At 38.9% G+C, this 16,571-nt stretch overlaps 1 long non-coding RNA gene across 2 annotated transcripts in view; it reads left to right on the top strand.

Annotated features, from left to right (window-relative positions):
• The window catches only part of LOC143662001 (uncharacterized), a 79,147-nt gene extending 63,048 nt beyond the window's left edge, over positions 1-16,099 (top strand). For both annotated transcript variants that reach the window (XR_013165078.1, XR_013165075.1), the window contains exons 3-5: positions 1,825-1,911; positions 12,155-12,740; positions 15,841-16,099. This is a non-coding gene — a long non-coding RNA (uncharacterized LOC143662001). The remainder of the gene's footprint in view (positions 1-1,824; positions 1,912-12,154; positions 12,741-15,840) is intronic.
• The last annotated feature ends 472 nt before the right edge of the window (positions 16,100-16,571 follow it).

Here is a 16,571-nt window from a genome sequence, read left to right as displayed (position 1 = left end):
CTTGGGGGCCTTTCCAGCTGACAAGAGGTGCTCTGGACAGCATCAGCCTTTCTTGAGTGAAGATAACCTCTTGTTGGTGCCTTAATTTGGACATTTTCATGGCCTTAGAACTGTAAACTTGCAACTTAATAGATTTTAAAAAGCTGTTCCATTTCTGGTATATTGCATTCTGGTAACTTTAGCAAAGTAATACACCATCCGACTATGAAAGTTCTTTGCCAGTGTGATTATACCAACCAAGGGTTGACTTCTTCTGGGTTTTGAGCGGGTTCCTGTTTTCTTGGTCTGGTGCTCTCAGCTTTTTTATGAGAAACTACTTTCAATTTCCTTGAATCTTTAAGTTTCTCATGTGGGTAGATAAACTGGAAGCACATTGTTCAAGAAAAATTTTTTGTTTTTATTTTTTTATTGTGAAAAATAACATATATACAAAAAAGGCAATAAATTTCAAAGCACACTGCAACAGTTAGTTACAGAACAGATTTCAGAGTTTGGTATGGGTTACAGTTCTGCAATTTTAGGTTTTTCCTTTTGACTGCTCCAAGACAGTGGAGACTAAAAGAAATATCAATATAATGATTCAGCAGTCATACTTATTTGTTGAATCCTATCTTCTCTGTAAGAAAAACTTCTTGATTAGCATGGGAAGGGAGGCTTCCCTGCCAATAAAAGTACTTTTTTTCCCTACAACATTTAGTATGATTATCATATAAAAAATATCCATTAAGTGAGCTATTTTGGGAAAGTGGAATGAGTTATCAGCAGACAAGTCCAAATTTTATCCTTACGTAGCTGTGTGAAATTGAATAGTTTACATAAGTCACCTTTGATCTCAGGTTTTTTTTTTCATTTGAAAATTGAGATGATAATGATAATTCCTGCTGTACTCAGTATATTGGTATTTTATGGAAATAAATGATAAGTATTCATTGCATAGGCTAATCAAAGCTACTCTTTAGTGTTTAGTTCAAATGTCATTTTCCATGATAAAATCTTCTCTGATCCCCTTGTCTCTTATTCCTCTTCCCCATGATAAATATATATCTTCCTTTTCTGATTACTGTGCTTTTAATCTGTACTTTCATTGCCACTTTATTTCTTTACATTAGGATTATGAGATTATAAGGTTTTGAAGACAGAATTCATGTTTGTTATTCTTTTGCAGTCTGAAGTAGGTATGAAAATCTCCTAATTGGGAAATTAAGCAAACCTGGTCTCCAATCAGTTTGACAAGTGAACATTTCATTGATTTACTGAAACTGATTTCTTTAATTAATGATAACCTATTTGTAAAGCCTGTTTTGTGGTTATTGACAGAATGGTTTCCACAGTCTTTTAAAAAACATATGTGGGGATGCATGGGTGATTCAGTAGTAGAATGCTTGTCTTCCATGTGGGAAACATGGATTCGATTCCTGGACCATGCACCCCCCCGCCAAAAAAAAAACAAAAACAAAAGAAAACAAAACAAAAAACAAAAAACAAATGCAACATATGGGTTTGGGTAGTGTGCATTTTGAGGTGATCTGGTGCCACTGATGAAAGGAGGTAGAGATCCTCCCAGGATATTTTGCTCTCTGAAGGAATCCTTGGCATGTAGGACAATGTTGGGACTGGGGAAAGGACCTCTAAAAGACTAAAATGGGGTGCATCTCTACCCAAATGAGTTGGAGCACTGGGGGAAATTTTAATTTGTTTTTGAAGGGAAGTTATGACAATTCTTTTCTCTTACAAGTTTCTTGGACTCAAGTTATAAACTCATCCATACTGTTCAGAGAGTACAAAGCTAAGGTATAATTGAAGACTTGTGTATTTTCCATACAGGTGGTGCCACAACTGCTCTGAAAGCCCAGCTGAAGGAGTTCACTCTGCCCCACTGCAACCATCAGTCTAGGTGGAAAACCAATTCAGGTAGACTTACCTCAAAGGGGATTGCTGGCCTGCAGGGGCATTGAGTTCCTGAATAAACTTTGGACCTATAGTTTCAAAATTTTGCTGCACATTAGAATCACCTGGGGGCATTTAAGAAATCCTGATGCCCTGGAATGCACCCCATACTGGTGTAACCAGAATGGTGGGAGGTAGGTGGTGGGATGGGGGAGTTGGGGGAGGAGACAGGTGATTTCCAATTTGCAGCAAAGTCTGGGAACCATATTGCCTTAGACTGCCCCTCTCTGTCTTCCTTTTGATATCCTCCAGAACGCTAAGATTTTTGTGTTCTCTCCAATTACTTTATGGACATGGATCTTATTGTGTGCCACGGATTTTTCTTTTTCTTTTTCTTAACTTTTTTTATTGTGTGATATAACATATATACAAAGCAAAGAAAGAAATAAGCAACAGTTTTGAAAGCACTCTCAACAAGTGGTTACAGGACAGATCCCAGAGTTTGTCATGGGCTGCCATACCATCATCTCAGATCTTTCCTTCTGGCTGCTCTAGAATATAGGAGTCTAGAAGGAATAAATATTTTTTAATCATCACAATCAACTTTGTCTTTTTTGTGAAAAGTAACATATATACAAAACAATAAACTTCAAAGCACAGCACAACAATTAGTTGTAGAACTGATTTCAGTTTGGTATGGCTTACAGTTCCACAATTTTAACTGCTCTAAGATATTGGAGACCGTTCTAGTTTGCTAGCCGCTGGAATGCAATGTACCAGAAACGGAATGGCCTTTGAAAGGGGAATTTAATAATTTGCTAGTTTATAGTTCTAAGACTGAGAAAATGTCCCAGTTAAAGCAAGTCTATAGAAATGTCCAATTAGAGGTGTCCAGGGACAGATACCTTGGTTCAAGAAGGCCGATGAAGTTCAGGGTTTCTCTCTCAAGTGGGAGGGCACATGGCAAACACAGTCAGGGTTTCTCTCTCATCTGGAAAGGTACACGGTGAACACGGCATCATCTGCTAGCTTCTTCTCCTGGCTTCCGGTTTCATGAAGCTCCCCGGGAGGCATTTTCCCTCTTCATCCCCAAAGGTTGCTGGCTAGTGGGCTCTCTCCTTCTCGTGGCTGTGTCGTTCTTCTCTGGCTCTCTCTCAATCTCTTTCATTCTCCAAAATGTTCCCTCTTTTATAGGACTCCAGAAACTTATCAAGACCCACCCAAATTGGTGGAGACATGTTGTCACCTAATCCAGTTTAACACCACTCTTAATTAAATCACATCTCCAGGGAGATGATCTGATTACAGTTTCAAACATACAGTATTGAATAGGGATTATTCTGCCTTTATGAAATGGGACTTAGATTAAAACCTGGCTCTTCTAGGGGACATAAACAATTTCAAAAACAGCACAGAGACTAAAAGAAATATTAATGTAATGATTCAGTAATCAAAGTAATTTGTTACACTCCACTATCACCTTTGATCTTTCTCCTATTCTTTAGGGGTAATTGAGCTATGCCCATTCTTGTATTTTCATGTTGGAAGGGGCTATCAGTAATATGGAATAGATGGATAGAACTAGTTGATGTTCTGGAGAGGGTGCCCCCTCTGCATTTCAGGGCTTATCTGGTCCAGGGACCCATCTGGAGTTGTAGGTTTCTGAAAAGTTACCCTAGTACATGAAACCTTTGTAGAATCTTATATAACACCGTAGGTGTTCTTTAGGATTGGCAGGAATGGTTTTCATTTGGATTCAGCTAGCTGTGATAGGTAGGAATGCCTTACTGAAGTTTGTGTAAGTGTGACATCCAGAATAACCTCTTGACTGTATTTGAACTCTTTCAGCCACTGTTACCTTTTTTGTTACACTTCTTTTCCCCCTTTTGGTCAGGATAGTATTGTTTATCCCATGGTGCCAGGGCCAGGTTCATCCCTGGGATTCATCTCCTATGCTGCCTGGGAGATTTTCATCCCTGGATATCATGTAGGGGGGATGGCATTGATTTCTCTTGCAGAGTTGTGCTTAGAGAGAGGCCACATCTGAGCAACAAAAGAAGACCTCCAGAAGTTACTCTTGGGAATACTTATAGGTAGGGTAAGCTTCTCCCCTACATATATATGCTTCATAAGAGCAAACCTCAAGAAAACTTGTCCTGTTGATTTGGGTGTCCCTAATGTTTGATGGTTCATAAATATTTATGATTGTTATGTCATCTTGTTGGAATTGTTCCTTTTATTATTACGTAGTATTCTTCTTTGTCTCTTTTATTTGTTTTACAATTGAAGTCTTATTTGTCATATAGCTACGTCTGCTGTTTTCTGGTGGTTGGTTGTATGAAATAACGTTTCCCAACCTTTCACTTTCAACCTATTTTTGTCCTTGGGTCTAAAGTGCATCTCCTGTAGATAGCATGTAGATGGGTCCTGTTTTTTAATCCATTCTGCCAGTCTGTGGCTTTTGATTGAGGAGTTTAATCCATTAACATAGTAATGTTATTATTATAAAGGCAGTGCTTTCTTCTACCATTTTGACTTTTCCATTTTATATGTCATATCCAGTTTTTCTTATTTTTAACTTTACTGATAGTCTTCATTTCTATACTCTTCTTCAGACGTCTCTCTCCTGCCTTTTCCTATCTGTCTGTAGTGCTCCTTTTAATATTTCTGGTAGAGCCAGTATCTTAGTCACAAATTCACTCACTGATTGTCTGAAAATATTTTAATCTCCCCCTCATTTTTGAAGGAGAGTTTTTCTGGGTATAGAATTCTTGGTTGGCAGTTTTTCTCTGAATGTTAACTATATCATAGCACTGCCTTCTTGCCTCCATGGTTTCTGCTGAGAAATTCACCCATGGTCTTATTGAGCTTCTCTTGTATGTTATGGATTGATTTTCTCTGGCTGCTTTAAAAATTCTCCCTTTGTCGTTGACATTTGAGAATCTGATTAGTAAGTGTATTAGATCTGTTTTGGTTTGTTCTTTTTGGGGACGCTGTACTTCTTGGATCTGTAATTTTATATCTTTCTTACGACATGAGAAATTTTCAGTGATTATTTCCTCTATTCCTCTTTCTGTTCCTTTTCCCTTCTCTTCCCCTTCTTGGACACTTACAACACCTGTATTCATGTGCTTCATGTTCATTCAGTTCCTTGATACCCTGCTCATTTTTTTCATTCCTTTCCCTGTACTTTCTTTTGTGTGTTGAATTTTAGATGTCTAGTCCTCTAGTTCACTAATCCTTTCTTCTGCCTCTTCAGATCTGTTCTTTTAGGTTTCCATTGTCTTTTCATCTCTTCTGTGTTGCCTTTTATTCCCAGAAGTTCTGCAATTTGTGTTTTCAAAATTTTGAGTTCTTCTTTATGTTCCCCAATGTCTTCTTTATATCGTCCCTAAATTGTTGATTTGATTTTTGATGTGGTTTTGCATGTCTGTTCGAACATCCTGAATTTGTTGTTTCAAATCTTGTGTCTCATTTGAAGTGTTGGTTTGTTCCTTTGACTGGGCTATATCTTTGATTTTCCTAGCATGACTCGTTATTTTCTGCTGGCATCTAGGCATTTTATTTTCTTAATCAGTTTATTCTGGAGGTTGTTTTTCACTCTTTTACCTAGGGTTTTCTTGCTGGGTGGATTTGTTCTCTGTCTGTTCTTTGACTTTCAGTTCAACTTATTCTGGACCTCTAATATAGGTTCTGTTTAACTGACCAGACATTTTCAGTTCATGTTTTTCTGTTTTTGCTCTGCCTATATGGAGTCTTTTTTTGAGGAGAGTTTTCTCAGACATTACTGACCCCAGTCAGGTTTTCCCAGACAAGACATTTCTATGTCTCATGAGGCTAGAGTAGCCAGCATCATTTTCCCTGAAAGGGAAACACCTCTAGACACTCTGCTTTTCCTATCCTGCCCAGTATGTGTTACTTGTCTACCACAGCTTCCTGCCAGCATAAAGTGATATGGTGCCTATAATTTCAGCAGACTCTCCCTGCAGGGGTGTTGTTGAGAGAGGCTGCTGTAGTGGGCAGGCTTTGATTATTTCTGCTTTCCAGTCCCTGGGTCCTGCTCCCTGAAGGAGTGCCTCTACTTGATCTGGACCCCACTACCCTTTTCTTTGGAAGGACACGTCCTTTAGGGAATTAACCTCTTTCATCTAGCTAGTTACTTTGTCTCTCATACATGCCATAGTTCTGTCCTTGCCTTGGGCAGTGATGGAGTCTGAGAGTGCTTGTTCTATCTAATCAGCTGTTAAGAGATGAAAACAAACCAGCAAACCAAAAGCCTCTTCAGAGTTGGACCCTGCTCCCTGGGTTTTGCCAATCAAGAGCTTGAGGTGTAGTTTTTTTTTCTTTTGGTCCACCCCTTTTCCAGTATTTTGTGCTGTCCAACTCAGAAAGCCTCTGGTTGATTTTTTTTTTTTTTTAACAACCCCATACCCTCTCTGCTGGTGCAAAAAACTCCTGGTTACTTAAATGCTTATTCCAGGTTTGTCTGTGCTCAGGACCTATTTTCAATAGTCAAAATTTGTTAATTAATTCTGAAACTTGAGCTAAGTCCATGTTACTAGTAAAATCTGTTTCCTTTCCTTTTGGGAAACCAGTCTGCCCTATCCCTAGGGTAGGGGCACTGGCCTCCGTGGCTTGGGGGACTTGAGTTCTGTATGGGATCTTACCCATTTTACCTGGCTCAGAGTGGTGTATACTGTGTCTTGGTCACTGATGTCCTTGCAACAGTTGTTCCCTGCAGTCAGTTCCTTTACTAGCTGCTCTGGAGGATGAACTAAATTTCATACATCATTATGTCACCATCTTGCCCCACCTCCATCTCCATGTGTTTTTAACAGCACCCCTTCCTGATATGTATAGCTGAGACCACTGATTTCCTGTGGTTGAAGAGAGGCAGAGGAGAGGTAAAAGGGCTGAAATCTTCTTCCTGACATAGTTGGGGTTTTTTGGGACAGTATCAGATGGTCAAAATGGACTGTCTTCAGGTATTTTGTGGGTTTCTTAGAGATTTCTCATCACTGGGGATCTCTCACCTCTGCTTCTTTTACATAGCCTGTTCACCCAGGTTTGTAAGAAGATTCTCAGTTCAAGATCTTATCACCTCTCCAAGCAGCTCTCTGAAGTTAAATCAGTTAAAGATAGTTGCTGGCCATCTCTGTCCTATCATTCTCTGCTGCCACTTCTGATCCAGCTGTCATGAGGGTAATTCTAAATGAATTCAGAGGTTATTTTCACTTCTTGGGAAATATTTAAAGAAGAAGAAACCTAACACTACATCAGCTGTCTGGATCCTGGGGAACCTATTGTGTACCTGTCTCTTTTAGTTTCTTTGAACTGCTGTAACAAAGTGACATACACCAGGTGGCTTAAAACAACTGAAAAGTATTGTCTCAGAGTTTTCAAGATGTAATCAGGTCCTGCTACCTCTGAAGTGTTTCAGGAGAAATCTGTGTCATGCCTCTCTCTTGGCTTCTAGTGGTGACTTGCCAGCAATCATGTTTCTCTGCTTCAGTTGTCACCTGACATTCTCCCTTCTGTCTATCTAAATTTCCTCTTCTTGTAGGAATATCAGTCATGTTGTAGTAAGAGCCCATTGTACTCTAGTAGGACCTCATTTTAAGTTTCCTAATTCTACCTGTCTTGACTCTGTTTCCAAATAAGCTCACGCTCTGAGGTTCTGGAATATGAAAGTCAGTGTCTCTTTTTGGGTGACACCATTTAATCCATAAAACCATCATTAGGTGGGATGGTGGAACTTTAGTCATAGTTCCACACTCCTATCAAAGGACCCATTTCTTGGGTTAGCTACATGGTCCACAGCAGATATTCTCTGGGCTCAAGCTTTAGCGGCCATGGGGAAGATGGCTTTAGGGTTTGTGATTAGATCATGGATTATCAGGGGGTTTGGTGCCTTTTGATGGAGAGTGCCACTTCTGGTGTCTACCATTCCTCACACTGGGACAGGAAATGGGGCAGGATCCAAGAGAACAGTTCCTGGATCTCACAAGTGTGCCCCCCCCCCCCTTTTTAAAAAATTCCTGGCAGGCACCAGAAATCGAACCCAGGTCTCCAGCATGGCAGACCAGTGCCCATTTTTGTAATCTGACATTCCCAGTGGAAATTTTATCAGTCATTCCATTAGCAAGAGTTCCTTTAGCACTTAATATTGTTTGCCCAGAACCATGAAACACACTGAAGATTTCCTGTGATAAAGGACATAATATCCATTTAGGGAGACAAGATTAAAATTTATAAAATAAAGAGAAAATTATAGTTGACATACTAAGACAGTGATAAATAGTATAGTAGTTGTGCTGGTTTGAAAGGATGTATGTACTATAGAAAAGCCATGTTTTAATCCTAATCCCATTTTGTAAAGGCAGCCTTTTCTTCTACTCCCTATTCAGTACTGCACATTTGAAACTGTAATTAGATCATCTCCTTGGAGATGTGATTTGATCAAGAGTGGTTGTTAAATTGGATTAGGTGGAGGCGTGTCTCCACCTATTTGGGTGGGTCTTGATTAGTTTACTGGAATCCTATGAAACAGGAAAGATTTTAGAAAATACGAGATTGTGAGAGAGCAGAACGACATAGCCACGAGAAGTGGAGAACCCAGCAGCCAGCAACCTTTGGAAACAAAGAAAGGAAACACCTCCCGGGGAGCTTCATGAAAGGAAACCAGGAGGGAAAGCTAGCTGATGATGCCGTGTTTACCACATGTCTTCCCAGATGAGAGAGAAGCCCTGACCCTGTTCACAAGTACCTTCTCACTTGAGAGAGACCCTGAACTTCATCGGCCTTTTTGAACCAAGGCATCTTTCTCTGGATGCCTTTGATTGGACATTTCTATAGATTTGCTTTAATTGGGATATTTTCTTGACCTTAGAACTGTAAACTAGCAATGCATTAAATTCCCTGTTTTGAAAGGCATTCCATTTCTGGTATATTACATTCTGGCAGCTAGCAAACTAGAACAGTAATATATTAATTGTAAATTGTACATGAGTTCTGGGAAATTGAGCTTCAACCTGTACTTTCCTGAAACTTTCTGTCAAAACCCTCTGATTACCTTCTAGTGGCAAAATGCAGTAGACTGTCTCCTGTATTCCCTTTACTTGTACTCTGAGCAGCACTTTGACCACTCTCTTCTTGAAACATTTAGCTTCCCTTGGGCTTCCTTTGCACCCCAAGTTCTTTCATTTATCTGAAGTTCTTTTTCCATCTGTGGCTACCTTTTTTTACTTACTGGTGTTTTTCAGGATTCTGTGTCACCACCTTCTTCCCTTTTCAGTCTACACTTTTTCTGAGGACAGTCTCACTTACTAACAGGTATATTGGTGACTTCAGCTTTAAAACTCCCCTGTAGACCTATTTCCTGCTCTGCTTGCCCTATTTCCTACTAGATGTTTTCATTTGGAAGTCTCATGGAAAAAAAAAAACTCGTATCCAAAATGAAAGTAATCACTCTCCCTCCAAATCCAATCTTCATTCTCCCTTGGTTCTTACTTTACTACTTCTGCTTAAGTGAACTAAATGTTTGTTTTGTGGTGGAATTTCATTAGCAGAAAAACAAACAACCCTACTTGATCTCAAACATTTATTCTCGTCTCAGGTTTATCCAGCTCCTAAAAATCCCAATTTCTATCATTTCTTTAGGTTAAAATATTTCAGCCAGAGGGTTTGTTCCAGTTTGAAAGGATTTATGTACCCTAGGAAAACCATGTTTTAATCCTAATCAATCTTGTGGGAGCAACCATTTCTTTTTAATCTCTATTCAATAATGTAGTTTGGAAACTAGGTTATCTCCATGGAGATGTGACTCACCCAATTGTGGGTATTAACCTTTTATTAGAGGGAGATGTGACTCCACCCATTCCAGGTGGGTCTTGATTAGTTTACTGGAATCCTTTAAGAGAGGAGCCGTTTTACAGAAGGCTTGAGACAAGGAGAGAGCTGCAGAACCACGGCAGAGATGTGAGGCAGAGAGTCCACCAGCCAGAGACCTTTTGAGATGAAGAAGGAAAACACCCCTGGGGGAGTGTCATGAAACAAGAAGCTGGGAAGACAGCTAGCAGACGTTACCATGTCTGCCATGTGCCTTTCCAGTTAAGAGAGCAACCCTGAACTTCATCGGCCTTTCTTGAGTGAAGGCACTAAATCTTGTTAGTGCTTTAATTTGGAGATTTCTATAGACTTACTTTAATTTGACAGTTTCACAGCCTTAGAACTGTAAACTTGCAACTTGTTAAATTCCCCTTGTAAAAAGTCATTCCATTTTAGGTATATTGCATTCTGGCAGCTAGCGAAGTAGGACAGGGCCTTTCTCCAATATATTGCCTACAGTCATGACATTAGATCCAGCAGCATCCATTTACAAAGAACAAAACAGACTAATCAGATTAGTCAACAGATAATAACTGTGGTTTATTGACTATTGACTATGTTCTCTGCACTTTTCTCAGTGCTTCTCATTTCTTTAATTCCTCACAAGAGTTGAGTTATTGCCATATTAAACAAATGGGGAAGCCAAAACATGTGAAGGTTAAGCAACTTGAGCAAACCCTGGTGGCTATACCAGAGGGAGAAGTGACTCAAGTTTGGATCTTTTGACAACAAAATCCATTCCCATCACTATTTACCATATGAACTCTCAACAATTCTGGCAAAGAGCAAAACCATGTTGGAGGGTGAAACTGGACAGATAGGTATTTGGTGATTGGAATGGCTCAGCATGCAGGATGCCGGGCAAGATCTCTTAAAGAAGCGAGTAAAGAGAGCTCTGAGGAGCCAGGCAAGAGGGAACCTATGTCATGGGAATAGCTGGACCTCTAGAAAACAGGGATCTTGATATGTAGATGTCTTCTTGAGACATAGGCAATTAATTTCGTAGTTAAAGAGCATCAGAGACATTAATAGTCAGTGCTGTAAAGCCTGATATCATATTTAACTGCTCACTTTCTATAGCTAAGAAGAAAGGCTGTGTTTGACAACATTCTAAGTGTAATTGTATGGTTGATGTGATTAATAGCACTAATATACATTAGGTAATTATAACATTAAACCTAATATTAGTGTAAGAGGGTAGTGCATTTTAATACATTGGGGAATTAGAAAACCTGAGAGGACATTGCATAGACCATTAATTATAGCCAATTTAATATAAGTTAAGTGCACTGATAGAGCATGGGTTACTCCTTAAGTTTCTCTGGCAGTTTCTGAAGGAGACAATAAAAGAGGAAATGCTGAAACAAACAGTGAAGTTAAGACTGCCTCTGTACCTTGGGGTATTTAGTAGGAGTTGTGCCCTGGGTTTGAACCTGGTCCTCCTGCTTCTGATTCTGCAGGCAAGTGCGCTCCTGACTCCTTCCTTCTTAAAACATTCTCTTTCTTGAGCTTCTAAATGGGGATGAAAATAGCAGTCCCGATGTCATGGAGTTGTTGTGAGATTATATGAATTAATACATATAAAGCCCATAGCACAGTGCCTAGCACTCAGAGAGCCTCAAAAAACAGCTATCATTATTGCTATTGTTGGATAGGTTTTAGCTTTTGGATAAATTAGGAAAGCTGTTATGTACTAGAGTTCGAAGAGCCACATTAAAGAGTGTGTCAGAGAGGTAAGATTGCCATCAGGGATATTTAAAAGATCTGATGAGACACATAACTTATTTAAAGCATGAAGGTCAACTTATTTACCTCTCTAAGAAGTAAGAATGAATTGTTTAAAATAGTGTGAGAAAAAAATTGATGTTGTTCTGAGCTGCTTGTTTGAAAATGTCAACCTTATAGAGAATTTACAAGAATGCCATGAAAATACAATGTTTATATCTTGAAATGTGCATGTAGAGGTCAATATTTAAAAGTGTCAAATTCTAGATGAAATGAGAATTTCTCATGAAAAGCATTGTGTTGTGATTATTAATGAAAAGTACAAAAATGCAATAGATGTAAAACAAAGCTGTAGAAAAACCAAAACATGGTATTTTAATGATTTCCCATACTATCCAGATCACAGTAAACCTCTCCGGTAAGTTATTACCCCTGGAAGAAGCAGCACATGACAGTCCTAGGGGTGAGTTAAGTGGTTTACTGAAATGAATGATATTAAATAGTCATCTGAGGCTTAGATAAGATAATAAGAGGAGCTTTTTTATTTTATACATGTATATTAGTAATCTGTTGCTGCTTAACAGATTAGCCCCCAAGTTTAGCAGCTTAAAATAATAATAAGGATTTATTACCTCATGTGATTTCTCTTGACCAGGAATTCGGGAGCAGCTTGTCTGGATGGTTCTATTTCGATATCCTTCATTAAGTTTCAGTCAATATGAAGTCATATGAAGCCTTGCCTGGGGTTGAAGATCGCCAAGATAGTTCATTCACATAGATTTGGACCCGAGCCTTTAATTCCCTGTTGGTTGTTTGTAGGAGGCATCAGTTCCTTGCCACATGGGCCTCTCAGTAGGGCTAATTGAGTGTCCTCTTGATGTAGCAGCCAGCATCCTGCAGAATGAGTGGTTGAAGGGAGAGCAAGGTGGAAGCCAAAATGTCTCTTAGGGCCTTGCCTTGAAAGTCACACACCATCACTGCTACCACATTCTCCTCATTAGATGTAACTCATTACGTCCAGCTCACATTCAAGGGAGAGCGGAATTAGGCCCTGTATTTTGAAGAGGATTGTCAAAGACTTTTCGGACATATTTTAAAACCACAAAGTGTATTAACTCTTCTTACTCAGCATCACAGTTGAGGAATTGTCACATTCCCAGTAGAAGTGCTACAATATGATACTGATTTAGGAAGTGGCGACTTGGGAGAAGGAAGCGGACAGTATCAAAGAGCTCAACAGGGTGAGTTTGTGTGTATGTGTGGGGAAGGGCTTGTGTGCATGGAGACGAGATACATGAAGATAGCACCACCAAGATAGCGTACCTCCTCTGTCTTTGTAACTGCCTTTCTTCTAATCACTGAACCAACTTAGAGGTAAATCCTGTGAATTTAAGGGTCAGGTCTCTTTTTAGGTTCGTTTTGGTCCCACAGTGCATAAAACCTTCATTCTGTACCTCTTTAATAGGTAGATTTTATAGAATAAAGCAATTGCTGACTTAATACTTGAAGTATACTCCCAGCCAAAAAATCCCTCAGAAGGTATATATTGTTAGGTAAGAGAAGAAACTAAAAAAAGGAGAAGACCAGTTCAGTCCACAAAAAATATCTCTAGTAACAGAAACCTAGAAATGTGCTTTTTTTTTTTTTTTTTTTTGCCTGGGCAGGTACCAGGAATTGAACCCTGGTCTCTGGCATGGCAGGCAAGAATTCTGTCACTGAGCCAATGTTGCACAGCCCTGGAAATGTGCTTTTGATTGTGAGTGTAGGGTAAATAAAATGAAGTAAATGCTCATGAAGTATTTGATTTACTGTGATGACATAACATTCTGAGAAGGTGCTTTAGCATTCTCAAGCCCATAATGCCTATTACTGTGTTGTACAACTTATGTAGGGTAACAACAGGACTTAGGCAGTTATAAGTTCAATTTTTGTCTTTTTCTCTTAATTAAAAGCAAGCCTAGCCAATTTTATTTGCTTACTTTTGATTTGGGAAATACTGTCACTGCAAATATAGCCCCCTACTTGTGTTCCTTTTATAGTATCTCCTCAAATTTCAACCTGTACTGACTTTATAATATAAAATTGTTAAAGGCTTTTCTTAATTAATCTAGAGAATAAATATTTGTAATATGTGCTGAAGTACACTAGTGTTTGCTGCTACAGAGAAGATCTTCTCTTCTTGGTATAGAGTAGTACTTGCCCTTGATAAAATAGTAACCATTTGATTATATCTCTTATCCCTTCCCTGAGGGTTTCAGAGGGGCAGTGAGCTCATACTGACCTTTAGCTTTCCAAAGCCTCACATTTCATTTTTCTACTTCAGACTTCTTTATTACCTAAGTACCATATGTTTCCAAATGTTTCCTTTCAGTGTCTCACTCAGGGAGCCACATCCCCTTCAATACTGGTTTAGAGGTTGGGGAAGGAAAACACCTTGATTCTATCAATTCCCACTAAAACACGTATAATAAATAGCCTGCCAAATCTCGTAAGTGTTTTTGCATTTTATATTAATGCAGCAGTAAAACGAGTTGACCCAAGTTAATCTCTAGAGGGTAGATTGCAGACTTTTGGGAAAAGAATTAAAGTGAAGAAATTTGAGCCATGTAGAAGAAAAGGTTTGGGTGAGAATAGGAGAGTAGAAAGATTTTATATTCTTTAAATTCTGTAGCACAGATTAATTCCTATTCTCTTGTATAAGTTGGACTGTTCAGTTGCTTAAAGACAAACTGAAAGATTGAAATGAGAAAACTGAATAAATGGTCTCATCATTCACCTCATTGTTTAGGCCCAATCACTTGGAGTCCCATTTTTGACTCCTTGCTTCCGTGGGGCTTGCTGTGCCTAATTCACTACTAAACCCTGGAGACTCTTTCCCAGAGCATCCAGTCAGGCCCTCCGCCTCTACACCCCGTCCAAGCCACCCTCCTTTCTCACCGATGGAGGAGAAACCTTCCAACGTCTCCTTGCTTCCTCTCTTCCTTTGGTGGTCCCTTTCTCAACACAGCAGCCAGAATGCTTCTCACCAGTGCAGGTCAGACCATGTCAACCATGTCACTCTCCTGTGTTTAGGGTTCCAGTGGCTTCCCATCGTACGAAGCATAAAATCCAAGGTCCCTTCTTGCCTGCCATGCCAGAGACCCAGATTTGAATGCCGGAGCCTGCCCAAGCCAAAAAAAAAAAGAAAATCCAAGCTCCTTCCTTTGCTGGGTCCCTGGCTGACTTCTGATTCTCATTTCCCACCACCCTCTCTTTTGTTCGCTACATTCTAACTTGTCAGCCTTCTTGTTGAGCCTCAAAATGGCAAGAATTTCCTGTGTCAAATCCTCTCCTTCTGGGAAAATCTTCCTCCAGATAGTTACACGCTTCTCTCCTCAATTCAGTCAGGTCTTTTTTACTAAGATGTCACCTTCTCAGACACTCCACACCTAGATAGACCCTCCTGTACAAAGCATTGCCCTCACTTTATCCCTTTGTCCTAATTTATTTTTTTCTCTGTCTCTCTCTCTCTGTGTATGTGTGTATACATATAGTATGTATACATAAAAGCTCCATGTGTTTATGGACTTTGTGCTTTCTTCATTACCCATTTCCAGGTCCTAGAACAGTGCTACATATATAATAGATATTTGATAAATATTGTTGAATAAATGAATGAACTGTCTTTAAAAAGTGAACATGTTATATATTTGTATATTATTGATAGAGAATAATAAAATAAATTGGCTATTAGATTGGTTCTTATTTTTGTTCCTTGGGGTGAAAATCAACCTAGTGACCTAGGGATTACAGAAAAGAAAGGAGGGACAATACCTATTTTAAGGAGCTTTACAAACAAGGAAGATGAAAAGGGTTTGGTTGATTATGATAATGCCAAGTACATTTGTCTTTATTTTAACATTAAACATGCTGGGATTCTTTTACACGGTAGGCTGATACAAGTATTGGAAAAAGTAATATAAGGCACAGGATACTAAAAAAAACCTTAGTAATGATGCGATATGGTTCAATTTTATTCAGTTCTCTAATGCAATTTTTTATACATATAACCATTTTCTGTCTGGATGGAAAATGTAGTATCCAATTTATCAAAATATTATGTCACCATGCGTTCATTCATTTTTATTAGAACAGCACTTACTTTTCTCAGTTCTCAATCTTATTGTTCCCCTTTGGCTGCGTTATCTTTCCCAGTGGTGCTGTGCTTCTTGAGGTTTGGCTGTTATCAATGCCAGTGGGGCAAAAAATGTTGAATATTTTTAGGTTATGAGATCATTTAAAGCTGTCCCCTGAAGGTTGATCACCATAAAGTAACAAAGAAAGTAATGATTAATCTTCTAGAAATCTGAGACCAACGGAGGAGATGACACTGATAACAACCCCATCCGGTGGTGGCATTTCCCTGCAACTATGGCACGGGTGATAAGACTGATAAAAGAAGAAGAGGCAGCTTTAGAACACAGGAGGCTCAGGGGTGCAAGGAAGGTAGATCTTATTTCATATTCATTGCTGTAAAAAATCAGGAAAAACCAGGCCTACTCTAGATGATGCTCTTACATGATCACAGAATATTTAAAAAAAAAAAGACTCCTTTTCTCAAAGTTCCCCATTTTTAATAGCAAAACTGTTTAATGAAAAATACATTTCATTTGCTTTCTCCCAGTCAATACATATGACAAAATTCATATAATTGCACCACCAATGACAATTACATTTCATTTTAATATTATCAAAGTCATTATGAAAGAGTACCAGCAGTTTTGTTCAAACTTCAAAGCTTTCTGTCACTTCTTTGTTACCTCAACAAAGAGCAGATGCAACATCAAAGCCAGCCTTGGAAATGGTATCTGTGCTGTTTTATCTGTCTCGACCTTATCTTTTTTAGCTGAGAAATTTTTTGAATCTCTGTCTTGTAAGTAGCTCCAAAAGGTGGAATTTCATATTTTATTGCTATTCCATGGGTATTTGAATATCTACTCTTTATTTAGGATCACTGTAGTTACAAAGAGAGTATATCACTTTCTCTGGTACCTATGGTATTACATGAACAAATGAAGAATCAAAGAAAATAT

The sequence above is a fragment of the Tamandua tetradactyla genome, chromosome 18 (genome assembly GCF_023851605.1).
Source record: "Tamandua tetradactyla isolate mTamTet1 chromosome 18, mTamTet1.pri, whole genome shotgun sequence".
Lineage (NCBI taxonomy): Eukaryota > Metazoa > Chordata > Mammalia > Pilosa > Myrmecophagidae > Tamandua > Tamandua tetradactyla.
The sequence above is the reverse complement of the archived record's forward strand: the minus strand, read 5'-3'. Positions and strand labels throughout refer to the sequence as shown.